This window comes from Pseudonaja textilis, chromosome 8 (assembly GCF_049901715.1).
Source record: "Pseudonaja textilis isolate UNSWEBS1 chromosome 8, rPseTex1.2, whole genome shotgun sequence".
NCBI classification, from domain to species: Eukaryota; Metazoa; Chordata; class Lepidosauria; order Squamata; family Elapidae; genus Pseudonaja; species Pseudonaja textilis.
This window is the reverse complement of record NC_141997.1, coordinates 51,211,568-51,237,735: the sequence shown is the minus strand read 5'-3', so window position 1 is coordinate 51,237,735 and position 26,168 is coordinate 51,211,568. Positions and strand designations below refer to the sequence as shown.

General features: G+C 45.5%; 1 protein-coding gene across 1 annotated transcript in view; it reads left to right on the top strand.

Moving 5' to 3' along the window:
* Positions 1-10,550: 10,550 nt before the first annotated feature.
* Positions 10,551-26,168, top strand: part of ENOX1 (ecto-NOX disulfide-thiol exchanger 1) — a 449,429-nt gene continuing 433,811 nt past the window's right edge. The window contains exon 1 of the mRNA XM_087938075.1: positions 10,551-10,993. The gene's annotated coding sequence lies outside the window, so the exon portion shown is untranslated. The remainder of the gene's footprint in view (positions 10,994-26,168) is intronic.

The following is a 26,168-nucleotide window of genomic DNA, read 5'->3' as shown; positions in this document are numbered from 1 at the left end:
CTCCTCCCCCTCTTCCTCTTCCTCCTTCCTCTCCTCCTCCTCCTCCTTCTTCCTCCTCCTCCTCCCTCCTCCTCCTCTTCCTCTCCTCCTCTTTCTCCTCCTCCTCTGCTTCCCCTCCCCTCTTCCCCTCCTCCTCCTCCTCCCTTGAAACATGGAGCAACCAGTAGGCTCCTCAGCTATTTAGCAGCCTTTAGGATGGATGATTTATGGCGCCGTCTTATGAGTTTGCACAGGAAAAGTTTATCCACTCCTCCAAAGAGGCAAAGAGAGTGATTACCCCCTTTCAAGAGAAAGCTTGTTGTAGACACCCGCACGTGTGTAACGAACACAACTTAAATCACGACGTTCAAATGTACTCTTGACAAGCTGTCAAGATAACAAGCTAATTATGGCTGCCAAGCCACGTCTAAGAGCAGCTACGGATAGAGGAGACGCAGGTGGATTCAAAACAACTACTCAACCTGAAGAAAAGTGGAGGGGAACAACGATCTCACCCCCCCTTACTCCCCCCCCTCCAAAAGCAGGTGGGAGTTTATGGACGTCCAAAAGTCAGAGATTTGCACACACCGCTTAAAAGGAAGACAGGAAAGAGTACAACACTCCTCTGCTCGCTACAGAATTACCCTACACCATCAGGCTTGAGATTTGGGGCTTGAAGAACCTTGAACTACACCGCCTATGGTTGGGCTTAAGTGTAGTACACAAAATTATCAGCTACAATGTCCTGCCAGTCAATGACTAGTTCAATGCACGAGCACACAACAGAAACTAGAAAACCTAGAACTATGCTGCCTTCAGTCTGATCTAAGTATAGTATATAAAATCATACATTGCAATGTCCTACCTGTCAATGAATACTTCAACTTCAACCATAACAAAACAAGAGCACACAATAGATACAAACTCAAGGTTAATTGCACCAAATTTGATTGCAGGAAATACGACTTCAGCAACAGAGTGGTCAATGTCTGGAATACTCTACGTGACTCTGTGGTTTCTTCCCCAAACCCCAAAAACTTTAACCTTAGACTGTCTACTATTGACCTCACCCCTTTCCTAAGAGGTCTGTAGGGGGCGTGCATAAGCGCACCAACGTGCCTACCGTCCCTGTCCTATTGCTTCTTTTATATATTTTTTTATTTTTCTTATATGTAACCATGTATTCATAACTATGTTTTTACTTATACCTATTATTTTGTAAGCAATTGACAGATCAAAATAAATAAATAAATAAAAAATACAAACTCAATGTAAACTGCTCCAAACTTGATTGCAGAAAGTACGACTTCAGCAACCGAGTGGTCAATGCCTGGAATGCATTTCCTGACTCTGTTGTTATATCATCTAACTCCACTCCTTTACCCTTAAACTATCCACTATTGACCTCACTCCTAAGAGGCCCGTAAGGGGCGTGCATAAGTGCACCATCGTGCCTACCGTCCCTGTCCTATTGTCCCCTTTTAATCGTACCTATTTTCTGTATTCTTACTTGTGTTTATACTTATATCTATTATTTTGTAAGCAATTGACAAATCAAATCAATCAATCAATAAAACAAGGAAGGAAAGAAAGAAGGCAGGAAGGGGGAAGGAAGGAGAACAGGGAAGGGAAAGGAAGGAAGGAGAGAAAAGAATGGAGGGAGGAGAGCAAAGGGGGAGAATGGGAGGAAGGAAGGAGAGAAGGAAGGAAGGGGGAAGGAAAGAGAACATGGGAGGGGAAGGAAGGAAGGAGAGAAAAGAATGGAGGGAGGAGAGAAAAGGAAGGGAATGGGAGGAAGGGAGGAAAGAAGGAAGGAAGGGGGAAGGAAGGAGAACAAGGGGAAGGAAGGGGAGGAAAGAATGGAGGGAGGAGAGAAAAAGGGAGGGAGCAGGAGGAAGGAAGGAAGGAAGGAGAGGAAGGGAGAGAATACCCATTCCTAAGAGGTCTGTAAGGGGCGTGCATGTCAACAATCGTGCCTCCCGTCCCTGTCCTATTGTCCCCATTTATTCATACCTATTTCCTGTATTCTTACTCATGTTTATACTTATACCTATTATCTTATAAGCAATTGATAAATCAATATCATTTGATTAATCCATTTGATTTTCCAGCAGTATTTAGACAGGAAGAAGCAACTGACGGTCTGGACAGAGAAGAAGGAGTAGTGGATCCTTTGTTTCCAACACCTAGCAGTTTATTTCTTATTTCTTCCAGAGTGAAAGCAGTTAAATTCACACATGCCTGAAGTAGTGAATGAGTTTTCTACGCTCCAGCCTTTACGGAGATGTCCTGGAATTGCCAGCATAATTTGTGTCAGTATGGTTTGGTTGTCACCACATAAACAGAAGCAGTGACACTTACATTTGCCACACTCAGCGAAGAGTAGAAACACATACACACACAACACCACCACCACCCCCAAACCAGGATGGCTTAAATCAGCCACTCAAACAGCACCAAGGTTGCACTGGGGCACATACGAGTGTGCTAGAAATGTGCTAGAATATTATATATATATATTTGTAATCTGCAGTTCCGTTTTCCTGCACGATCTCATCTGGTACGCACTGCGAGATCACGGCGTGCCTGAGCTGCTCGTACAATGGGTCCAACTCCTATACAGATGTCACAAAGCCGTGGTAAAAGCGGCAGCTGGGATATCAGAGGAGTTTAATATTACCGTCGGCGTACACCAGGGCTCTGCTCTCTCACCACTGCTGTTCATTCTGGTGATGGACACAATTACACACATTACCTGTACACGCCGCCTCCCATGGACGCTGCTCTACGCCGATGATGTGTTCCTGGCCAACCTGTGCAAGGCTGAACTCGAGCACCGAGTCCAACAGTGGCACGACCGCCTCGAGCAGTTCGGGCTCTGGCTGAACCTAAAGAAGTCCGAATACCTGACCACTGACAATGAAATGACAGGCTCCATCCACGTGAACGGGCAGGAGCTACCGCGCGCCTCCACCTTCAAGTACCTGGTAACTACTCTTGGGAAGAAGGCCTACTACAAACTGAGGTGGCAGCCAGGATCAATGCAGCGTGGGGCAAATGGAAGTCCGTCACGGGCGTCCTCTGTGACAAGAAGATGCCGGTGCGCCTGAAGGCGAAAATCTATAACTCTGTGGTGCGCCCGTGTACATACGGCGCAGAGTGCTGGCCGACGCACCAAGAAGTCAAAGCAGACTCCAGATAATGGAGATGCGAATGCTCCATGGTGGTAGGCCTCACCCTACTCGATCGCATCAGGAACGAAGAAGTGCGTAGACGGTTCAACGTCGTGCCCATCCCCACGGTCATGGAGGCAGTCCGGCTACGATGGTTCGGCCACGTGAGCCGCCAAGAAGAATCCATCATCAAATCTGTAATGAAGGTGACTGTCGGAGGAGCGAGACGCGTGGTAGACCTAAACAACGCTGGATGGACACGATCAAGGCCGATCTAGAGATCGCGAAGGCAGACCCGACACACGTGGCAGACAGAGAGGTGTGGAAGCAGTACTCAAGGACATTGCGGACTCGCCCGAGCGCGAGACAAACGCTGAAGAAAAAGAAGAAGTTCCGTTTCCTTTCTAATTCTTTTTCTGGCAATCTGTTAGGTTTTTAGCTAATATCTTAGTTTTATTTTTGTTAATTTTAAGCCCCGCCACCTTGCCAAATTTCTCTATTTCTTCTAGTAGCATCACCCCTGACTCAATTGGATTTTCTGCAAAGAACACCAGATCGTCTGCGAAAGCCTGCGTTTCGAATTCTTCCTTTTTTTATCTAAATTCCCGCGATTTCTTTATTGTTCCTAATCAGCACTAATAAACGTTCTATTGCAAGGATAAAAATCAGAAATGTGCTACAAAAGGGCCTACAAAACCTTTGCCAGGCCAGTTTTCAAATACAGCTCGTACACCTGGAACTCACACTGTATATTGGACATCAAAAGAATTTCTTGAGAAAAGTTCTCCACTCCTCTACTCACAATAGTATTCCCTATGCTTCTAGGCTTGAAATTTTGAGCTTGGACAATCTGGAATTGTGCCACCTGCAGTCCAATCTAAGCAGAGTAAACAAAATTGTCTTCTACAAGGTCTTGCCTGTCAATGACTTCTTCAGCATCAACCACGGGCAAACAACCGGTACAAACTCAAGGTAAACCGGTACAAACTCGATGGCAGAAAATACGACTTCAGCCACAGGTAACAGATAAACAGAGTTGGGAGGGACCTTGTAGGTCATCTAGTCCAACCCCACCCTCTGCCCAAGCAGGAGACCCTACACCATTTCTGACAAATGGCAGTCCAATCTCTTCTTGAAAGTCTCAAGTGATCGCACTCCCAACAGAGTGGTCAACGCCTGGAAAGCCCTATCCAACTCTGTGGTTACAGCCTCAACCCCTCGCAGCTTCAGCCTCAAACTGCCTACTGTGGACGTCTTCACCCCATTCCTAAGAGGTCCTTAAAGGGGGCGTGCATAAGCTACCATCCCTGTCTTACTTCTCCATTTATCTGCATTTACTCCCTTTGTTCTCCCCCCCCTAATTTTATATTATATTTATTTGTAAGTAACTCACATTACCTTTTAGAAAATGTATTAAACAATTATTAGGCTGGTTACATGTATTTCACTAGCACTTTTAGCAGCATCTCTTTTATTTTTATTTTTATTATTTTTATTTTTATTATTATTATTATTATTATTATTATTATTATTATTAATAATAATAATAATAATTTTATTGTACTTTTTTCTTTTTACAAAACTCAATCATCTTTAACAGTACATATAGCTCTCCTTGATGATGAACCACAATAAATACAATTAATAATAAACACAACTAAGCAAATAAACCAAGTGTTATAAATAATCTACTGTATGTGATATTACTATATGATGTTAATATAGCTTAATGCATATATAAATATGTATACAATTCTAATTCTAATTGTTCTATATGTAAATATATATCCATAAGTATATAAATGAATAGTGTAAATATATGTAAATATAAGTATAAATATATCAAGCCTAATTTCAAAAACTGTAAGTACAAGTTTGTTAAATAAATCTTACTATTATCTATATTTCACAGTCCCATATATTTCTAATTATTCATATACATATACTCCCTTTGTTCTTGTTTATGTTCATACTTATACTTGTTATCTTGTACATGTTTGACAGACAGGAAAATAAATAAAATTTTAAAATGTACAAGAAATAACTACTCAGTATTTTAAAAAATGGGGCTGGAATCTGACCTGCATCTGACATGCAGTTGGGACAGGCAGTTCTTGACTTACAACAATTCGTTTAGTGGCCAACCGAAGTTACAACGGCACCTAAAAATACAATTAAAGCTGAACTAATTTTCACAGATGAAAAAGGAAAAATATTAATGATGGAAATAATTGATAATAATGTAAAGATACTCTTAGTAGCAATATATGCCCCAAATGAAAAACAAGAAGAATTTTATAAAAATCTACACAAGAAAATCATTGAACTGGAATATGACAATATATGCCTTATGGGAGACTTTAATGGAATAGTAGATGTAAACTTGGACTATACAACACAGAAAATCAATAGACAAAATAGAAAGACATTGCCCAAATCCTTCTTCAAAATGGTAGAGGAACTAAGCATTAAAGATGTTTGGAGAGAGAGAAACATAAGGAACAGACAATACAAAGTTACAATGGCACTGAAAAATGTGACTTATGACCCCTTTTCACCCTTAACGATGGTTGCCGCATCCCCGCGGTCACATGATCAAAAACTAAGAAGCTTGGCAACTGGCATGTACTTATGATGGTTGCAGTGCCCCTTTTGTGATCTTCTGACCAGCGATGTCCACCGGGAAGCCGGATTCACTGAACAACCTAGTGACTAACTTAACAGCTGCGGTGATTTGCTTAACAATGGTGGCAAGAAATGTCATAAAATGGGGCAAAATTCCACTGAACCACTGCCTTGCTTAGCAAACAGAGGTTTTGGCCTCAATTGTGGTCATAAGTCAAGGACTATCAGTATCAGTTGCTGAAATACTTGGGATGCAAAAGGGGAATCACATGATGATGGGATACTGCAACCGTCATAAATACGAGTTGGTTGAGAAGGGTCCGAATTTTGATGAGCTTCTGGCTTCTGGCGTGCCACCTGGTCTTCCGGTTTCTGGCATGCATGTGCATGCATGAAGACCAGCTGGCCGGCGCGCATGCATGCACTGGAACCAGGGGTGGTGAATTCAGCCGGTTCTGACCAGTTCTGGAGAACCGGTAGCGGAAATTTTGAGTAGTTTGGAGAACCGGCCAATCGCACCTCTGACTGGGCCCGCCAACCTCATCTCTTCTCTGCCTCCCATTGAGTCCCAGCTGATCATCTGGGTCTCCTTTGGTTGTCCTGCACAGGAGAACGGAGCTGGAAAGCAGGTTAGTGGCGGGGGGGAGGGAATGGGGATTTTGCAGTAACCTTCCCCAAGGAATGGGGTGTCAGGATTCCGGCAGTTACCCCATTTAAATCCTGAGTCTCGAGCCAAACTTCCAAAACTTCCAAAGGATTTATTGGGAGTTAACATGTCCGGCACTGCCTGGGTGTAGCTGACTCTGAGACACATCATTCATTGTCACCCTTGACCCTGGTTTTCCCCCTCCACCCCCTGGGTGTGTCATAAATTATATTCTCCAACGAGATCCATCCATAGCCCAGAGCCATCAATCATGCTCTCCAGTTAGAATTTTGTCTAGCAGAAACTTCAGTCACCTAGTTACTATCTCTGAAAAACTATTTGTGGAATGCACTTTCGGTTTGCAAGCTGCCGCACTGCTCTTTCAAACCCCTTTCCCCCCTCCCTTTCTGTTGGTCACTCTAAAGAGACCATAGAAATATTTTATGAGTTAACGTGCGGATTTTACAGTATCCTTTCCCTGCAACACGCACCAAACCACGCCACACCCACCAAGCCATACCCACAGAACCAGTAGTAATTTTTTTTGGAATCCCATCCAGAACCCAAAAGAACAATGGGTGATGGATGGCTGGTGTGCCCAGAGAGTTGGCTCTGCGTGCCACTTCCGGCATGCATGCCATAGGCATCATGGATATAGGGGCTCCTGCTTGAGCAGGGAGGTGGACTATAGTGGAGGGGTTGACAACCAGTGGGCCGGGGCCGGGGACCACTGGTGGTGTGTGAGAATATTTTGGTGGTCCGCAGAGAAATGTCGCCCCCAAAGCAATTAATCCAGGCTGCCCTGGAACACAAGGCTGCGCCGCCCACATGGCAGGAACACAAGGCTTGCGTCGCTTGCACTGTGAACAACACAAGGTAGTGAGGGCAGGGGGGAAAGGAAGAAGTGGGGGACTTGCCCCACTCACCCCCAGCACCTGGCCTGGCCACTGGGTTGCTTCTTTTTGCTTCTTTCTTCTTTTGCTTTTGGCTGCATGCAGGAAAACAGCAAAAGTCTTTCTTTTCTCCCCAAACTCTGCCAGAAATGAGTCTGTGGGGCCCTGCAAGGCCTCCTGCGCCAAGAGGCTGTGCCGGCAAAGACTCATTTCTGGCAGAGTTTGGGAGAAAAAGAAAGACTTTTGCGGCTTCTGCTGCTTTCCTTGCATGAAACCCAAAGTCTCTCCCTCTGTCTCTCTCTCTCCCCCCCCACCCTGAGAACAGAACTGGAGACGGTATCCTGCAATCCCAAATAAAGAACGATCAATCGGTAGGAAAACGGGATGGGGGATTTTCCTGCAGACTTTTCTGGGGGGATTTTCTCAGGGTCTCTGGTCCTCGGGATTTAAAATGATGAGTTTGGTGATCCCTGAAGTCCAAAAGGTTGGCGATCCCTGGACTAGAAGACCTCAAATGGTCCCTTCCAGCTCTATCCCAATTGATCGATTGGCTGGAGGCCTCCAGACGGGAGGGAGCCAGGGCAGAGCCTCTGCTCGCAGCCTCCACTTACCACCTCCGTCCTTCTTCTCCCTTATTTGTCCTTGCAAAAGCTGGCCGGGCTTCCAGCTTCCTATCCCTCCGTTGCTCATCTATAATTTAAGCTGTGATTTACTCCGTAACAACCCGCCGAAGCTGGAGGATTTGTTCCCTTGCTTAGCAGCTAATGAAACCTTGTTCCTTAGTTGCTGCCTGATGCTGTTCCAGGACATTGGCTGGATATGAGAGAGAGAGAGAGAGAGAGAGAGCGCCCATGGGGGTTGTTGAGGGGAGAGCAACAAGACACAAAAAGGGATCGCACAACAACTCTTGAGTAACTGCAACTGCTAAGGATAAGAGGGGCTCCTTGGTGCTCTCTGAGCTTGGTTGGAAGAGGAGGAGGAGGAGGAGGAGGAGGAGGAGGAGGAGGAGGAGGAGGAGGAGGAGGAGGAGGAGGAGGAGGAGAACTGTGTGGTTCTTGAGCTTGGTTGCTTTCTTGTAGACATTTCATGACCCATTTAGGGAACATTATCAGAAAGGAGTGGGCTTTGTGGAGAGGAGGAAGAGGAAGAGGAAGAGGAAGAAAAAGATAAGAGGACTGTGGGGTTCCAGAAGCTGTGGCTGCCCCATCCCTGGAGGCTCTAAAGAAGAGATTGGACAGCTATTTGTCTGGACAGGTATAGGGTCTCCTTATTGTGCAGGGGGTTGGACTAGAAGACCTCCATCCTCCCAACTCTCTTATTCTGTATTCTGAATCCTTCCCAGGCTGCTCACCGCCTGTGTCCATAGGAGGCTTACACCGCCCTCAGACGAGGGATCTTGACTACTCAAAGCTGGCTCTCTGACCCCCCCACCCCCGCACTCCCGCCAGATATGTGGCTTCCTTCTACTCTCTCCTTGAAGGTGAAGAGATGAAGATGGGGCCAAAGAGGAGAGCTGAGATCGGGGATGAGACGCAGACCCCTTTCCAGGCTTCGTCCCTGTGCATCGCTTACCCCACTAACGGGGCAAAATCTCTCTCTCACACACACACACACATACACACACACGTGTATGTTTATGTACATGCGTATACATATATCTAATCTATTATATACATATATACATATATATGATACACATACACGTATACACAGACACAAACACACACACATCTCTCTTTCCCTCCCTCTCCCCTCCCTCTCCCCTCTCTCCCCTCCCCCTCCCTCCCTCTCCCTCCTTCCCTCTCTCTCTCCCTTCTCTTCCTCCTCTCCATCTCTCTCCTCCCTCTCCCCTCCCTCCTTCCCCCTTCTCTCATTCATATATATGTATATATATATATTTCTTAAGTTTTCGCGGGTACTTACATGTATGGCATTCAGCTTAGTTCGGGTATTTTCCCACGTCATTATAGTTGTGCTTTTAAAGTTGTAGCAACATTTCAGCAGAATCTCATCTGCCATCATCAGGCTTCTGTATAGTTACAGTACACTATACACTATGTACACTATATAGTGTATAGTACACTATACAGAAGCCTGATGATGGCAGATGAGATTCTGCTGAAATGTTGCTACAACTTTAAAAGCACAACTATAATGACGTGGGAAAATACCCGAACTAAGCTGAATGATACATATGTGTGTGTATATATATATATATATTCCAGAAATATTTCACAAGAAGAGTTCTCTACTCCTCTACTCATTGCAGAAGACCTAATGCCACCAGACTCGAAATTCTAGACCTAGAAAACCTAGAACTACGCCGCCTTCAGTCTGATCTAAGTATAGTATATAAAATCATACATTGCAATGTCCTACCTGTCAATGAATACTTCAACTTCAACCATAACAACACAAGAGCAAACAATAGATACAAACTCAGGGTAAACCACACCAAACTTGATTGCAGGAAATACGACTTCAGCAACAGAGTGAGGTCAATGTCTGGAATCCTCTACCTGACTCGGTGGTTTCTTCTTAAAACTTTAACCTTAGACTTTCTACTATTGACCTCACCCCTTTCCTAAGAGGTCTGTAGGGGACGTTCATAAGTGCACCAACGTGCCTACCGTCCCTGTCCTGTTGTTTCATATATATATATGAAACATATATATACATACATACATACATACATATACATATACATATACATATACATATACATATACATATACATATATTATATATATATATTATTTTTCTTATATGTATCCATGTATTCATAACTATGTTTATACTTATACCTATTATCTTGTAAGCAATTGACAACAATAAATTTTATGCATACATACATACATATATATATATTTACAGTTGCTTTGCCAGTGCATCCTCTCTCTCTCTCTCTCTCTCTTTCTTTCTCTCTCGCTCTTTCTCTCTCTCTCTCTCTCTCTCTGTGTATTGCCGAGCCGCTGCCCTAAGCCCCTTCCCAAAGTGCCGAACTCTCTTTCCTCGCCCCCTCCTCCCGGGTGGGGTGGGGGAAACAATCTTCTCTATGTCCCCCCCCTCCAGCCTCCCCCCGCCGGTCCTCGCTTCCTTCCTCCCACGTCCGGGGCCTCCGCTGCCTTTGGAAGGCAACCCCGCGCCGTGCCACCGCGCCGGAGACCAATCCAGCTGAGATCCGGCCTCCGGGTTGCCAGCGACGCGCTTCCCCGGGAAAGGCGGACTCGCCACGGAGGAGGAGGAGGAGGAGGAGAAGGCGGAGGCGGCAGAGAAGGAGGCGGCGGAAAGAGCTGAGCCTCCGGGCGGCTTCCTGGCCGGAGACCCTCGCCCCTCGCCCGGCGCAGGGACCTCTCGCGCCCCCTTCCTTCCTTCTCCCTCCCTTCCTTGGCGAGGCTGGCGCTTTGCGCCCCCGGCCAAGCGCTCTTTTGTCTGCGGCTGGCCAGGAATTTCGCCCCGCTCCCTTGCAAAGGCAGCCAGCCAGCCAGCCGCGGCCCCTCCTTCCCCGGCGAGGCTTCGCCCAGCCTCTCCCGCTCTCGCTCCTCGCCCACCCGGGCTTGCCAACCAGCAGCGCGCTGCCGCTGGAGAGCCCGGCAGGGCGGCTGCTGGTGCTGGTGCCGGCGCTCCTTCTGCTCGTCTCTGGCCGGACCAGCTCTCCAAGGGAGACCCTCGCCCAGGTAAGGCGGGGAGTGGGGGGGAGGAGAGACAGGGAAGGGAAGGGGCGGCCGGGGAAGCAAGCGCCGCCGTGGCTGGGAGCCGCTGCCCGGGCTGATGGAGAAGGCGGAGATGCCCAGCATCCATCCATGCGGGGAGAGAGAGCCCCGGGCGGCGCAGGGCAGCGACGGTCTCAGCTTCGGGGCCAAGGAGAGAGCAGCAGGCCGGGCTAAGAAAGGCACAGGCAGGCAGGGCCGGGAGGCACCGGCTGCTGGTCCCCCTCCCCACTTTCCCTCCGGCCGGCCCTCGCCTCCCTGCCTCCCCAGGGCGCTGCAAAGTTTGCGTCGCGCTCCGACCCTGGGTAAATCCGGACGGCAACCCGAAGTTTCTGGCCCGGGGGTGGGTGGGAGAGCGAGATGCCTACCTGGCGGAGGGGGTCCCGGATCTTGCAACTCACGGGAGCCCCCCCTTGCTTTGCAAGGAGTTGCGTCCGACCTTACTGGAGTGGGGATTTGGGGAGCCCGGTTGTGCGCAACGGGGTCAGTGATGGGAAGAGAACCCCGAAGGGGAAGAATTGGTGGGGGGGTTCCTCTTGGCGTTCTGGGGGACCCCTGTCGACCCCACTGGGGTTAAGGCAACCTGCCTTCCTTTTTGGGGTGTGGGGTGTGGGGTGGAAGTAGTTAGCGGGTGTGTTGTGGTTTTGAAAACAATCGTTTCCTGCCTTTTGGAAGAAACGCGTTGGGATGATCTTTGCTTGTGTTTGGTTGTTTTGCTTTTAAAGACACAACCCTACAAGGCTCCCAACCCGAAGGGAGCTCCCTTAAAGAGCAGGCAGTGAGAAACCCTGACAGGTAGACAATAAGCACCACTGGACTTTTTTTAAATGGACTTTCTTGCTGGGGGGGGGGGGTGTTGGCAGAAAGTTGGCAAGGGTTGAGTTCCCTCTCGCTTTCCCCAATTTGCTTGGTGGGAGCTGCAACATCTGTGGGTCTCAGTCGGGCAGCTGGGCTGGGAAGAAAACTTGAGACAGGACCAGGAACTGTCTTCCTTGAGAGAAAGAAATCTGGATTTTATTCCCTCTCCTCTCCCCAAAAACCACCTTGTTTATCTGCTCTGAACATTGGACTGTTTTCCTTTGAATGAGAACTGAAGAAGAAGGAAAATCTTTATCTCTGGATTGCTGGCCTCGCTTCTGGTTTCCTTTTCCAATCAAAAGAAAGGTGCTTTTTCTAGAAAACGTGGTGTTTTTCTTTCTTTCTCCATTATGGAGGGGAAAACACCAGCCTTCATCTCATTTTGAGAAACTTGCTGTAGAATGTCCTAAACTGAGTTGCGATTTGCCTTTTTTCTCAACTTGCTTTTCTGCAAAGACAATTTTTTGGTGTGCTGTGGTCGCTTTACCTGTTTAAAAGTGATCGTTCTTACCGATTTTCCCTTGCCTCTGGAGCGACACACACCTCGGTCAAATATATAAGCAATTCTCCTAGGATCCCAAACCTCTTGGGAGCCCAATTTCCTCCTTGTTGTAAAGATGGGTGTGCAACTTACAGCCCCTTCCTGTGTGTAGAAGGGATTATCTAACAGACGCCTTGTTTTCCTGCTTGTTTGTTTCTGTCTTCAAGACAGCCTTGGTTCCATCCCTTGTGGTTTGCTTGACCAGATTTTCAGAAGTGGTTCACCATTGCCTCTTTCCTAGGGGCTGAGAGAGTGTGACTGGCCCAAGAGTGACTGGCCCCGAGACTTCGTGTCTCGGGGGCTGCTGGTTTTTATCCTGGTACCATAAACACCACACCAAATTATTTCTCCAGCATTTCATTGAGTCCAACTTGGGAAAAGCCATTTTTTGCTAGCATGATAGCCACACATACTTTAGAATAAAATAATAGAGTTGGAAAGGACCTTGGAGGTCTTCTAGTCCAACCCTCTGCTTAGGCAGGAAACCCTACACCACTTCAGACAAAGGGTTATCCAATCTCTTCTTAAAAACTTCCAGTGTTGGAGCATTTACACCTTCTGGAGGCCACTTGTTCTGCTGGTTAATTGCTCTCACTTTAAGGAAATTTCTCCTTAGTTCTAAGCTGTTTCTCTCCTGGATTAGTTTCCACCCATTGCTTCTTGTCCTGCCTTCAGGTCCTTTGGAGAATAGCTTGACTCCCTCTTCTTTGGGGCAGCCCCTGAGATATTGGAACACTGCTATCATGTCTCCCCTAGTCCTTCTTTTCATTAGACTAGACATGCCCAGTTCCTGCAACCGTTCTTCGTATGTTGGAGTAACACATTTTTATAGAACTTTCCAGAATGCTGGTTTGGCAGGATTTGCTCTGCTGATCTAGCAACACTATGGTGATTTCTCAGTGCATTTATGCATCTTTTTAATAAATAGTTTAGAATCACTGCTATGCAAGAGTACAAAAATGCATACTCAAGGAATATATGGCAAGCCACCAGAAAGCACATGTTTACGGGTACTTGGAAGAAAAACCCAGGTAACGTGTAGTTCTTTGCATGAAGGTTGGTGAAACTCTGGAAGTGTGAGAAGCTCTTTTGAAAGCCATGAAACATTGAACAATCCAGGAAGTATCTGCAGAGCAGTTAGCTAGTTTGTCCTTTGGATCCAACTATTTATTAGCAAGCTCAGATGGAGCCACGATCGATTAAACGTGCCCTTTGCTTAAGCTTTCCATCTCTGAAGCATGCAGAGAGCACCATGCTGAAAGTACAGGACACTTTCAACTTACGACCAAAACGGAGGCCAATCTATGTCGCTAAGTGAGACATTCGTTAAGTGAGTTTGGCCCCCATTTATTAAAGGAATCACCAAAGTCATTCAATTAATAACAAGATTGTTAAACGAATCAACACTGCAACCGTCGTAATTATGAGTCAGTGGCCAAACATCTGAATTCTTTATCCTGTGACCATGCTTCAATGGTCGTAAGTGTGAAGAATGGTGATAAGTCCCTTTTTTTCAGTGCCCTTGTAACTTCGCTAAATGAACTTTCGTAAGTCGAGGGCCACCTGTATTTGAGATCTGCAACAGCAGATTAACATGCATTGATCGTGATTAGCAAGTGCATTTGGTAATGCCCAGAAAAGTTGTTGTCTATATAGAATAGAGTAGAGTAGAGTAGAGTAGTGTAGAATAGAATAGAGTAGAGTAGAGTAGAGTAGAGTAGTGTAGAATAGAATAGAATAGAATAGAATAGAATAGAATAGAATAGAATAGAATAGAATAGAATAGAATAGAATTCTTTATTGGCCAAGTGTGATTGGACCCACAAGGAATTTGTCTTGGTGCAAATGATCTCAGTGTCCATAAAAGAATAGATGCATTAGTCAAGAGTCCAGAATCATCAGGTACAACACTTAATAATAATAGTCATAGGGTACAATAAGCAATCCAATCCTACCAGGAAACAGTCAATATAAATCGTAAGGATACAAGTGACAAAGCTACAGTCATACAGTCACAAGTGGGAGGGTGGGTGGGTGATAAGGAGGGATGAGAAGATTAATAATAGCAGTGCAGACTTTGCTAAACAAATAATTCCCACAACACTGTCCAACTATTTACAAAGCCTGCATTATTATTACTGTTAATCTTCTCATCACTCCTTATCACCCATGCCCTCCCACTTGGGACTGTGTGACTGTAACTTCGTTGCTTGTATCCTTACAATTTAAATTGCTTTATATTATTTGTACTCTGTGACTATCATTAAGTGTTGTACCTGATGATTCTTGACGAATGTATCTTTTCTTTTTATGTACACTGAGAGCACATGCACCAAAGACAAATTCCTTGTGTGTGTCTAATCACACTTGGCCAATAAAGAATTGTCACTGATGATAATGTTGCAATCCATGCAGTCATGTCCGACCCTTGGCGATTCTATGGGCCAGGTCTCTCCATATCTCCTGATCTTGCACTGATTCTTTGAGTCATTCTGTGTCAGCTTTTTTTTTTAAATATATTTTTAATTATTTTTTTAATTATACACCCCTATTATGTGTGAACAGAGTTGGTTCCGGGTATCACGCATATTAATCAAAATCACATTAACAGCGTTAGTACTCTCTATCACATTTTATCCAATTTAAGTCATTAGGTTTTTCAAATGTAGAGAAGCGAAAAATTCCTAACTCTTCATCTTTATCTTCATCTATATCTTTCTTATTCAATTTAACATTTCTCTATTATATATAAACAAATTTAACTGAGTTTCATTCCATATTTGATCCAATTCATGGCAACACTGTTAGTAATCTCTCTCAGATTTGTCAAATTTATGTACTCCTCCTTATTTTATCCATTTTTATCCATTTTTTCATATTAATTCACAATAAAGGTATGAAGAAGTTTGACTAAGTATCATTCATATTTATCCAATTCACGCTAACATGGCCTGTGTCAGCTTTGATGGTGTCCCACTATCTTGTATAATCCTATGCATTCTTCTAATTTGGGGTAGATAGAACAGAACAGAATTCTTTATTGGCCAAGTGTGATTGGACACACAAGGAATTTGTCTTGGTGCAAATGCTCTCAGTGTACATAAAAGGAAACATACATGTCAAGAGTCAAGAATCATCAGGTACAACACTTAGTCATAGGGTGCAATAAGCAATCAAGTCATACTAGAAACAGTCAATAAAAATCATTAGGATACAAGCAACAAAGTTACAGTCATACAGTCACAGGTGAGAGGGGATAGGTGATAAGGAGTGATGAGAAGATTAACAGTAATAGTAGTGTACACTTTGTAAATAGTTGGACAGTGTTGAGGGAATTATTTGTTTAGCAGAGTGATAGCATTCAGGGAAAAAACTGTCCTTGTGTCTAGTTGTTCTGGTGTGCAGTGCTCTATAGCATTGTTTTGAGGGAAGGAGTTGAAACAGTTTATGTTCGGGATGTGAGGGGCCCATAGATATTTTCACAGCCTTCTTTTTGACTCATGCAGTATGCAGTCCTCCATGGAAGGCAGGTGGATAGCCATTGCTTTTTCTGCAGTCCTAATTACTCTCTGGAGTCTGTGTCTGTCCTGTTGGGTAGCAGAGCCAAAACAGACAGTTACAGAGGTACAGATGACAGGCTCAATAATTCCTCTGTAGAACTGGATCAGCAGCTCCTAGCAGGGATTGTAAACAATTTTTGTTTTTTTGTTTTAAAAGATGTATAAATGTAGCAAGAAACCTCAAAAGTCTTCTATCCACCATGGTGCTGGTTCAGCAGAGCAAACTGGCATTCTGGCAGGTTCTGTAAAAGTGTGTTACTCCAGCAAAATATGTCTTCTCATCTTGGCAATGTTGCCTTTTTGCAAGCTAGACTCAAAGAAAGGCTGGAGTAGTAGATATAGTACCAGGCTAGCAACCAGAAGCCCGTTGAGTCCCGCTTAGACACAAAGTCAACCGGGCGTTCTTGGTCCAGTCACTCTCTCTCAGCCCCTAGGAAGGAGGCAATGGCAAACCACTTCTGAAAATCAGGCCAAGAAAACCACAAGCAAATCGAATCAATGTTGGCTTGAAGACACAAATGAACAAGCAATGTTGGAAAACAGGAGTCTCTTAGGTAATCCTATGGAGTACTGGAGTATTTCGGAGTACCGGTTAAGGCACCAGGCTTAGTCATGAGGTCAGCTGGGGTCAGGAAAAGCAGGGACAATGAGTTCTCCATGGCTTCAGAAGTTATGTCTGCCTCATCAACCATTCCATGGAGTTACTAAGTAGGGTCCATGTTGGTTTGGTTTGGGTCTTCTAGGAAGGAGGCCCAGACGTAGAAGTGTGTGATTTTGCAATGTGTGTGATTTTGCAAGGTGTGTCTTGTCATGGTTTTGAAAGATCAAGGATCTCCAGGAAGGAAGTCTACTCCCAAAGGACGATGGAGACTCACACGCTTGAGTGGACACTCAGTTTTTCAACTACAAGTTGAAACGTTCTATTTTGATCTGGGGAAGAAAACTATTTAAACCACCGGTATGATACGTCAACCTTGCCTCCAGCGCAATAAACCTTGGGTGCGTCTTCAGTGCGCCTGTGAAGGAGAGTGAGAAACTCAACATCTAGAAGGCAGGGCCAATGGATCTCTGGAAATCTCTTGGAATCCTGGAAATAGCTTGCTCCACTAAAGGAGGATATTGGTAGCTCAGGGTTGAAATGATGGATCCTTTCTGAGCTTGGTGGTTTTCTTGACATGTTTCATTACCCAAACTAGGCAACATCATCAGAGCTGAAATGGTGTCCTAATTAGCACTAATGTTACCTAGATGGGCCCTGAAACATCTGCAAGAAAAAAAAAAAGCAAGTTCAGAGAGCGCCAGGGATCACATAGGCATTGTAGTCCTCCACACACAACCCCCATTCCCTCCTAGCACTGATGATGTTCCCTAGTTGGGAAATGAAACATCTTCAAGAAAACCACCCAGTTCAGAGAATATCAGGGACCCCAAAGTTGTCCTCCTCCTCCTCCTCCTCCTCCTCCTCCTCCTCCTCCTCCTCCTCCTCCTCCTCCTCCTCCTCCTCCTCCTCCTCCTCCCCAAACGCACTGCCTTCTAGCATTGATGATGTTACCTAGTTGGGCAATGAAATGTCTGCAAAAAAACCTCACCCATTTCAGAGAATATCAGGGACCCCAAATTCCTCCTCCTCCCAAAACCCACTCCCGTCTACCAGTCGCACTGATGAGGTTACCAAGTTTGGGCCATGAAATATTCTGCAAGAAAACAACTCTGAGAGGAGCACCAGGGCCATCTCAAATTGCTTGCTATTGTGGTTATTGTGTGGCAATGCTCTTTCCTTCACCACTATTGCTTGCTTTCAGTTGTCACCCAGAGGCACTTTTACAGGTGCATTTCGATTCCTTTCCGACGTTCGCTTAAAAGACGACGACCGAGTGCAACCCACAGAATTCCAGAGAAGTGCAAATCTAGAGATTCAGGACCATGGAGAGGGACCAAGTACCGGCCCAGACAGTTCCTGGGTTGGGATTTAGGCTAATAAAGAAAACAACCAACTTTTCCCAGGTTTTTTTTTTTTTTTTTTTTGCACACTGCATTTAAACGACAAAGCTTTTCATTCCACGATCAGAAGATCAGCGATGTGGAGATCGGCCTTTCTTAGGGCTTAACAAAATCCAATTTAGTCGGGTCTAACTGTGCTGAGTTGTTCAGCTCCAGTGGGGATTTTTTTTTTTTTTTTGCAGGCGATTGGCAAGGCAAAAATTGCAAAGATTCTGGATCCGGTGTCCCTTCCTTAATCTTATCGGTAGGACGCCTTCTTTTAAACGTCTGTCGATCAGAACCGGTTGGCATTTCTCGTAAATAAAGGAAGAAGGAGGTTTTTTTTTTTCTACCGCCAAATTGCATCTGTTGCTTGGAGGGTAGACTTCACTGCGTGCAACAGACCGGGGGGGGGCCTTCAGCACAGGAAATACTAATCGGCGACTGTCAACACAAAAGGAGGGAGAGTAAAGATTTTCTGGCGTAAGGTAGGGAACCCAGAGCCCTCTCTGTCGGATAAGGTAGCGCTGTTTGTTTTCCTGGGCCTCCTAATTGCTTTGAGCGGTTCTAGGAAATATCGCGTGTGGTTTAATCAATCGCTCCGGCTGGCATCCGATGGTTGCTTCCCTCCTTCCGTCTGCAGACTTTCTAGAAAGAATGATTGCCAGGAACTTTGTACAAAAGCGGCTGGTGAGAGGATGAGGTCATGTCACCTTTTGTAACCAGAGAGCGGGGATGCTGAAATTCCCTGCGCCCAAGCGCTGAGGTGGTCTTCAAACGTCTGCCTTAAAACGAGCAACCGTTGGGAATCGGAGTTGGGTAGAAAGAGAGGTGTGTTTATTTACTCTCCTCTGGAGTAAACCTTGCCCCCTTGTCCTACTGGGGCAGTCACATTCTAATTTCTTTCCTTTCTTTCTTTTTTGCCATTGCTTTTACGTTTCGAAATTTTTACTAGCTTCAACCAAATGTAACGTCAACTACAAAAATGCAGAAGAAAATAATGGGAAAAGAAGGGAAGGGAAACGGAAGGGAAGCGTGTACAGGAAAGGGGGAAGAAGAAAGGAAAAATGTTGACTTCCAAATCCTTTCGGTGCAGTAGAATGAGATAATAGCATCAAATCTCAGCTTTTAATTTTTTTATGTTTGTGTAATAACTAGCTCAATACCTCTGCTTCACTACGAAAGTATGTGGTCGGGCTTAGTTTTGGGGGAGGAAAGTAAGAGGAAAAAAATTCTGCCTCTGCCTACCAGCATCCATCGGTATTCATCTGGCTAGCGTTCGGTCAGTGTGTGAGAGAGTTGAGGGCTGTTTGGAAACTGAAACAGTATTTGCTGTGTGAGCAAGAAGGAGACAGCAAGGAGCTTGGGCATGGCTTAGCTCAACTGTTCTGTATTAAAGCTGCTTGGTGCTGTGAAACTAAAAATGAAACTCCTCTGCTTGTGTTTTGCCTTTGGAAGAGATTTCTTTTCAGGTGGGGAGGGGGAGTAGAACTCCTTAGCATCAGAGCGTGTTAATAATAATAATATAGGAAATACTAATGCTTTGATGGTCAAAAAAAATCCTTTCTTAGTGAGCACCTAGAAGCCAAGAGGAACATATATATGTGCCCAATTTCAAGTTTGTAGGCTTTACGGTTCTGGAGATTTTGTGATGATGCATGAGGGGTGTTTCACTTTTATATATATAAGAAATAAGATATATACTAGCCATTTCTATAACAACAAACCTATCAGCAAAACCCAAAATCAAAGTCTTGTTTTTTCTCTACCTCAAGCACAAAGTTTAGATAGAAACATAAGCGGTTTCCAGATAGAAACATAATTTATTACGTTCCTTTTTTTTTTATTCCAAATCAGAGCAATCAATTTGGCCACCTCTGCTAACTCTACCCCGCTTTTGCAGCCATGTATTCATTATGGGGATCAAAATGGGTCCTTCCATCTTTTTGTCATTTCTTGAATGGGAGGGGTTGTGTAATCCTATTACTCCCCCTGGAATCCTACAATGTCTCCCTGAATATCAGCCCCTTTGCTCCAGCCTCTCCGCCTCTTAGTTTCCATCCAGAATTTTGTTCCTGGTTCTCTTCCGGCGGTGAGATTCAAATTTTTTTTTTTACTACCGGTTCTGTGGCCGTGGCTCGGTCGGTGTGGCATGGCTTGGTGGTCATGGCAGAGGAAAGATTCTGTAAAATCTCCATCCGACTAACCTGCTTTGATTGAAGGCTTCGTTAACGAATTGGTTCCAGCAACGGAAGATTTTGATCTTGGATTGCACCGTATTTTTATCGATCGTTTTAATGATTATTTTCATTTTCTTATACCCGAGCTGGCCAAGTGTATCTTGGCACTGGATTGGCAGTGTAGGTAGACCTCCTTCTTCTCAAATTTCTTCTCGTGAGGATGGGATTGCAACATCCACAGTGGTTGCGATGCTTTGTGAGCGAGAGGGATCTTGGAATCCTTGTGGAAAGTCACTGAAATATGAGCCAGCAAGTGTGCTGCAGCTGCCAAAGAAGCCAACACAATTCTAGACTGCAGTAAAAGAGGGATAGAATCAAGATCACACAAAGGATTAATACCAGGGGTAGGATGTTCCCAGTTCTGCCCGGGTCTGTAGAACCGGTAGTGCGTGCAAAACGTAAGTACCAAACTGGTAGTAACACTAGTTGAATCCCCTCCCTGGTTAATGCCACTTTATAATGCCTTGGTAAGGCCACGTTTGGAATATTTCATGTAAGTTTGGTCCCCATACTATAAAAAAAGATGTTGAGACTCTAGAAAAAATTCAGGAAGAGCAACCAGGATGATTTGAGGACCGGAGGCTAAAATATACGATGAACGGTTGCAGGAACTGGGCCTGGCTAGTCTAATGAAGAGAAGGACCAGGGGAGATAGGATAGCATCTTCCAATATTTGAGGGGCTGCCCCAGAGAGGAGGAGGAAGGGGGTCAAGCTATTCTCCAAAGCCTCCAAAGGCCAGACAAGAAACAATGGATGGAAACTGACCAAGGAGAGATTCAACCTGGAAATAAGGAGGAATTTTCTGACAGTGAGAAGAATCAACCCATGGAACAGAAGTTGCCTTGGGAAGTTGTGGGAGCTTCATCCCTGGAAGCTTTCAAGAAGAGATTGGACTGCCAGCTATCAAAAATGGTGTAGGGTCTCTTGCTTGGGCAGGGGGTTAGACTAGATGACCTACAAGGTCCCTTCCAACTCTGTTATTCCATTTTCTGGCATCCTGTTGTACCCGTTAGTTATTTTGGATGCGAGCTCTCAAAATCCATCCCTCTGCCTAGGATTAATAAGAGTGGAAGCCAGAACATCTGGAGGACATCAGGGTTTGGTGGTCCGTTCTGCTGATTTCCATTCTCTTGTTTAACAGCCAACCGTCTGCGGCCACGAAGAATGATGAATTTCCAATGAACTGTCCCTCCGATGTGTGTTTTTCCCCCGTTTGTTTTCTTGGCCTTCCGCAACCCTTGGCGTTCTTCCACGCTTTGCTGCTCTTCGTCTCTTCCATTGGCGGCATATAGCATAGTAGGTTCAAACCGAGGGTGGCCAGGAAACTGAAATACGCCACGGGACACCCACTGACTGTCCTGTTTTTAAAAGAGGGGGGCAGGAGACCCCCTCCCTCCTCAAGCAACCTTGAAAGCCAGTCCGCGGAGTCCTTGCTGGTTCTCTGAGCTAACCAGGCTTGGGTTTTCTAACGGATGGAAGGAGCAGGTGGCGAACGATAAGCTACGTTCAAGTAGATCTCGCGTGGGGACCCCCAGAAGGAACAGGTCATCGACAGATGGTTGATTGACATCATCTAGATTAGCCTGGTCCCCGATGAGGATAGCTCTGCACGGATCATCATCTGCAGCGGAGGTGGTATTCAACTGGTTTGGAACAGTTTTGCAGAACCGGTAGCGGAAATGTTGAGTAGTTGGGAGAACCGGCCAATCCCACCTCTGACTGGTCCCACCAACCCCCATCTATTCTCCGCCTCCCATTAAGTCCCAGCTGGTTGGTTGGGTCCCCTTTGGTTGCCCTTCACAGGAGAATGGAGCTGGAAAGCAGGTTAGTGGGGTGGGGAGGGAACGGGATTTTACAGTAACTTTCCCATGCCATGCCCACCAAGCCACACCCACCAAGCCACGTCCACAGAACCTGTAGTAAAAATTTTTGAATCCCACCACTGATCTACAGAGGGCGTAGAGACCAGGTTATAGCTATAATACAAAGAATGAAAGATCCAGATGAAATACGTCAAGCTAGTCCTTGACTTATGGCTACCATTGAGCCCAACTTTTCTGTTGCTAAGTGAAACATTTGGGAAGTGAGTTTCACTCCCATTTTATGACCTACCTTTCCACGGTGGTTAAGTGAATTCTTGCGGTTGTTAAGTTAGTAAATAATCATTAAGTGAATCTGGCTTTCTTCCTTAATTTTGCTTGTCAGAACATTGTAGAAGGGTGATCCTGGGATGCTCCAACCATCATAAATATGAGTCCCCTGCCAAGAGTCCAGATTTTGATCACATGACCATAAGGATGCTGCAACAGTCCTAAGTTTGAAAAACAGCCCTAGGTCTTTTTTTTTTTCAATGCCGTCATAACTTGGAATGGTCACTAAATGAACTGTTGTAAGGCAAAGCAGCCTCCCTGCATCTAAAGTCTTGTGTCAACTAAAAAAAATATTCTGTTGGTCTTTGAATTGCCAGCAGAAAGGGAGTGGGGAAAGCAGCGCATTCCTTAAATGCCTCAGATAATCGTCTTGGCAGCCAAAGCTGTTGGCACGCAAGATTATTACTGGAGAGCATGATTGGTGACTCTTGGCTATGGATGTGTCCCGTTGGAGAATATACCTCCAGGGCAGTGGGAGGAAGACCAGGCTCAAGGGGGAAATGAATGAAGTATTTTAGGGTCAGCTGCACCCAGCTATCGCCAACATGGCCACTCCAAATAAAACAATTTGATTAACTACTGAGAGATGCGTCTAGAGACTTATGATTAGAATGAGGGTAGATTTGTCGGAACCCTGACATCTTGCTGATGATGATTCTGGGCCATCCAGGTAGACTTGTCTGGGAGTGAAGTCATGGCAACTGGAACCTATTTTCTTGCAGGTTTGAGACGTTTCACTGCTCACCCGAGCAGCTTCTTCAGCCTGAACAAATTGTGAAGCAGAGGTTGTAGGCGTCCCCTCAACTCTTGTCTCTACTTGTATTCTCCAAGATCCCCTAACTTTGGCAACTTAAGAAAGCTTGGCATGCTGGGGAATTCTGGGAGTTGAAGTCCACATAGCCTAAAGTTCGCCAAAGTTTTGGAAACAGTGACCATGATGGCTGAAGACTTTGATTTCCCAGGGGAATTCTGGGAGATGCTGAGGTCCATGCGCCTGAAAGTCGCCAAATTGATAAATATTGTATGTGTATGTATGTATGTATATATATATGTGTGTGTGTGTGTGTGTGTGTGTGTGTGTGTGTGTGTATGTAATGTATGTATGTATGTATGTATGTATGTATGTATGTATGTATGATATTTAGGTTTCTTCAGGTATTTTCCCACGTTGTATAGTTTGGTCTAGTGGTTAAGGCACAGGGCTAGAAACCAAGACATCATGAGTTTGAGTTCTGCCTTAGGCATGACAGCCATCTGGGTGACTTTGGGTCAATCACTAGGAGATTGTGAGTTCTAGTCCTGCCTTAGGTATGAAAGCCACCTGGATGACTCTTGGTCAATCACTAGGAGATAGTGAGTTTCTAGTCACATCTTAGCCAAGAAAGCCACCTGGATGACTTTGGGCCAATCATAAGGTCTTCTGCTTGGATGTGGGGTTGGACTAGATGACCTACAAGTTCCCTTCCAACTATGATTATCTGTTATCTGTTATCAGGAGACTGGGAGTTCTGGTCCCGGCTTAGCCATGAAAGCTAACTGGGTGACTTTGGGCCAATCACCAAGAGACTGTGAGTTCTAGTCTCACCTTAGGTATGAAAGCCATTTGGGTAACCTTGGGCTAGGCCTTCTCTGCCCAACCCATCACACAGGGTTGTTGTGGGGACAATAGGAGGACGGAGCACCATTAGATAGACAACCGCCTTGAGTTATTTACAAGACTAACACAGGAAGAATATAATTTGAAATAAGGAGTGAGCTTGAACAGAATTCAAGGGCTTCACCGCCAGCTGCATGGACGTGTCTGGTTTCCCCCCTCCACATTCCCAGCCTCTGGCAAGGAAAGAGAAGGAGAATTTAAACATGCGTTTCTGCAAAACGATCCTTGTACACCTCCCAAACAGAGGTGCGAGTAAAGGGGAAAATGGGAAATGTTGGATTAGAAAGAGAACAGAAATGAATTTAAGGAGGGCCGGAAGGCGCCGTTTGCCACCCAGAGGTGGCAAAGTCCAAACACCGATGGGCTCCTGATGGACATGATGTTGGTTTGACAGAATCCATCTGGAGGGAGCCTCGGATTTGGCTGGGTTTCTCCAGTGATGTTTTGCGCCTTGGCAGATATTTTCTGACGTTCTAATCATCTATCAGCGCAGTGGTGGGATTCAGTTTTTTTTACTACTGGTTCTGTGGGTGTGGTTTGGTGGGCATGGCTTGGTGGGCGTGGCAGGGGAAGGATATACTGTAAAATCCCCATTCCCTCCCCACCCCCACTAATAGCAATAGCACTGAGACTTATATACCACTTCATAGTGCTTTACAGCCCCCTCTAAGCGGTTTACAGAGTCAGCCTCTTGCCCCCAACAATCTGGGTCCTCATTTTACCCACCTCGGAAGGAGGGAAGGCTGAGTCAACCTGGAGCCCGGTGGGATTTTAATTGCCGAACTGCAGTCAGTCGGCAGTCAGCAGAAGTAGCCTTCAGTACTACATTCTAACCACTGCACCACTGAGGCTCACTAACCTGCTTTCCAGCTCCGTTCTCCTGTGCAGGGCAACCAAAGAAGACCCAGCCAATCAGCTGGGACTCAATGGGAGGCAGAGAATAGATATGGGGTTGGCGGGGCCAGTCAGAGGTGGGATTTGCTGGTTCTCCGAACTACTCCACATTTCTGCTACTGGTTCTCCAGAAATGGTCAGAACCGGCTAAATACCACCTCTGCCTCATTGTTCTCTGAGGAGAGGCAAGTGGCTAGTGAACACTAAGACTTGGGACCCTCTCCTATACTCTATACACTCTCTACTCACTCTCTAAGCAAAGTTTCCGTTAGGTTATCAGAGAAGAAGGGCAGAATTACCCTGTTTCTCCAACAATACGGCCTCCCCCAATAGGAAGTCCCAGCATGTTTGATAGGCATGAAATAAAATTAAGCCCCTCCCTCACAAATTAAGGCCTATATTAAAACATGCGAAATGGGGGGTGGTGGTGGGGGGCCTTGCTGTTAGGAAGTACTTTTGTGGCACACCTGGATATGGTGCTGCCTGTGTTGACCCCGATACGAAGTGCCCCACCAACGCCGAGGTCAACATCCAAGCCGTCGCTGCCCGTCCGAAGATGCAAGGGGGTGTAGTGGGGAATTAAGTCACCTAGACGGCCTAGCCATTTTTTCAGGGCTCAAAAAAAAAAAAAAAAAATAAGACCCGGCCTTCTTGTATGAGAAACACGGTAATAGTTCTACAGCTTTTTTGAACTTTCTTATCATCTGCAGGTTGAATGCAGCTGTTTTTTCTCTCTCCCAGCTTTATAGAAACATCTTGGCAGCTTTTGTGAAGGCTTGGGGATTGTTTGGCTTTCATTTCTCTACTTGCTGGGAAAATCTTGGCTCTTTCTCACCCGGTTTTTCCATAGGGACCTATGAGGAATCCCTGAAAGGACTACTTCTTAATTATTGCTTCCAAAGCACAGCCTTGATCTTTGAAAGTCAGGAGTATCTGGGCCTCAAAATCCAGTCCAATCTAGGAAACACCCACGGGGTTTGTGTATCTGACTACACTTTTGCAACCCAGTTCAGATCCAATGGCCCCTTTAAAAGGGCTTCATATTTTATGCAGCGTAGAGCTGAAGAAAGACTAAGCAATCTTAAGGGTGTTTTCCTGTGAACACGCGACATCTTTAGTCGTAGCCCTCTAGGTTATACTCAGATAAAACATCAAGATTCAGAAGGATCTTGGCAGAGTTGAACCCTGGGCCTTGTCCAACTGGCTGAGGTTCAGTGAGGTGAGAAAAGGTAAAGGTAAAGGTTCCCCTCCGTGCACATGC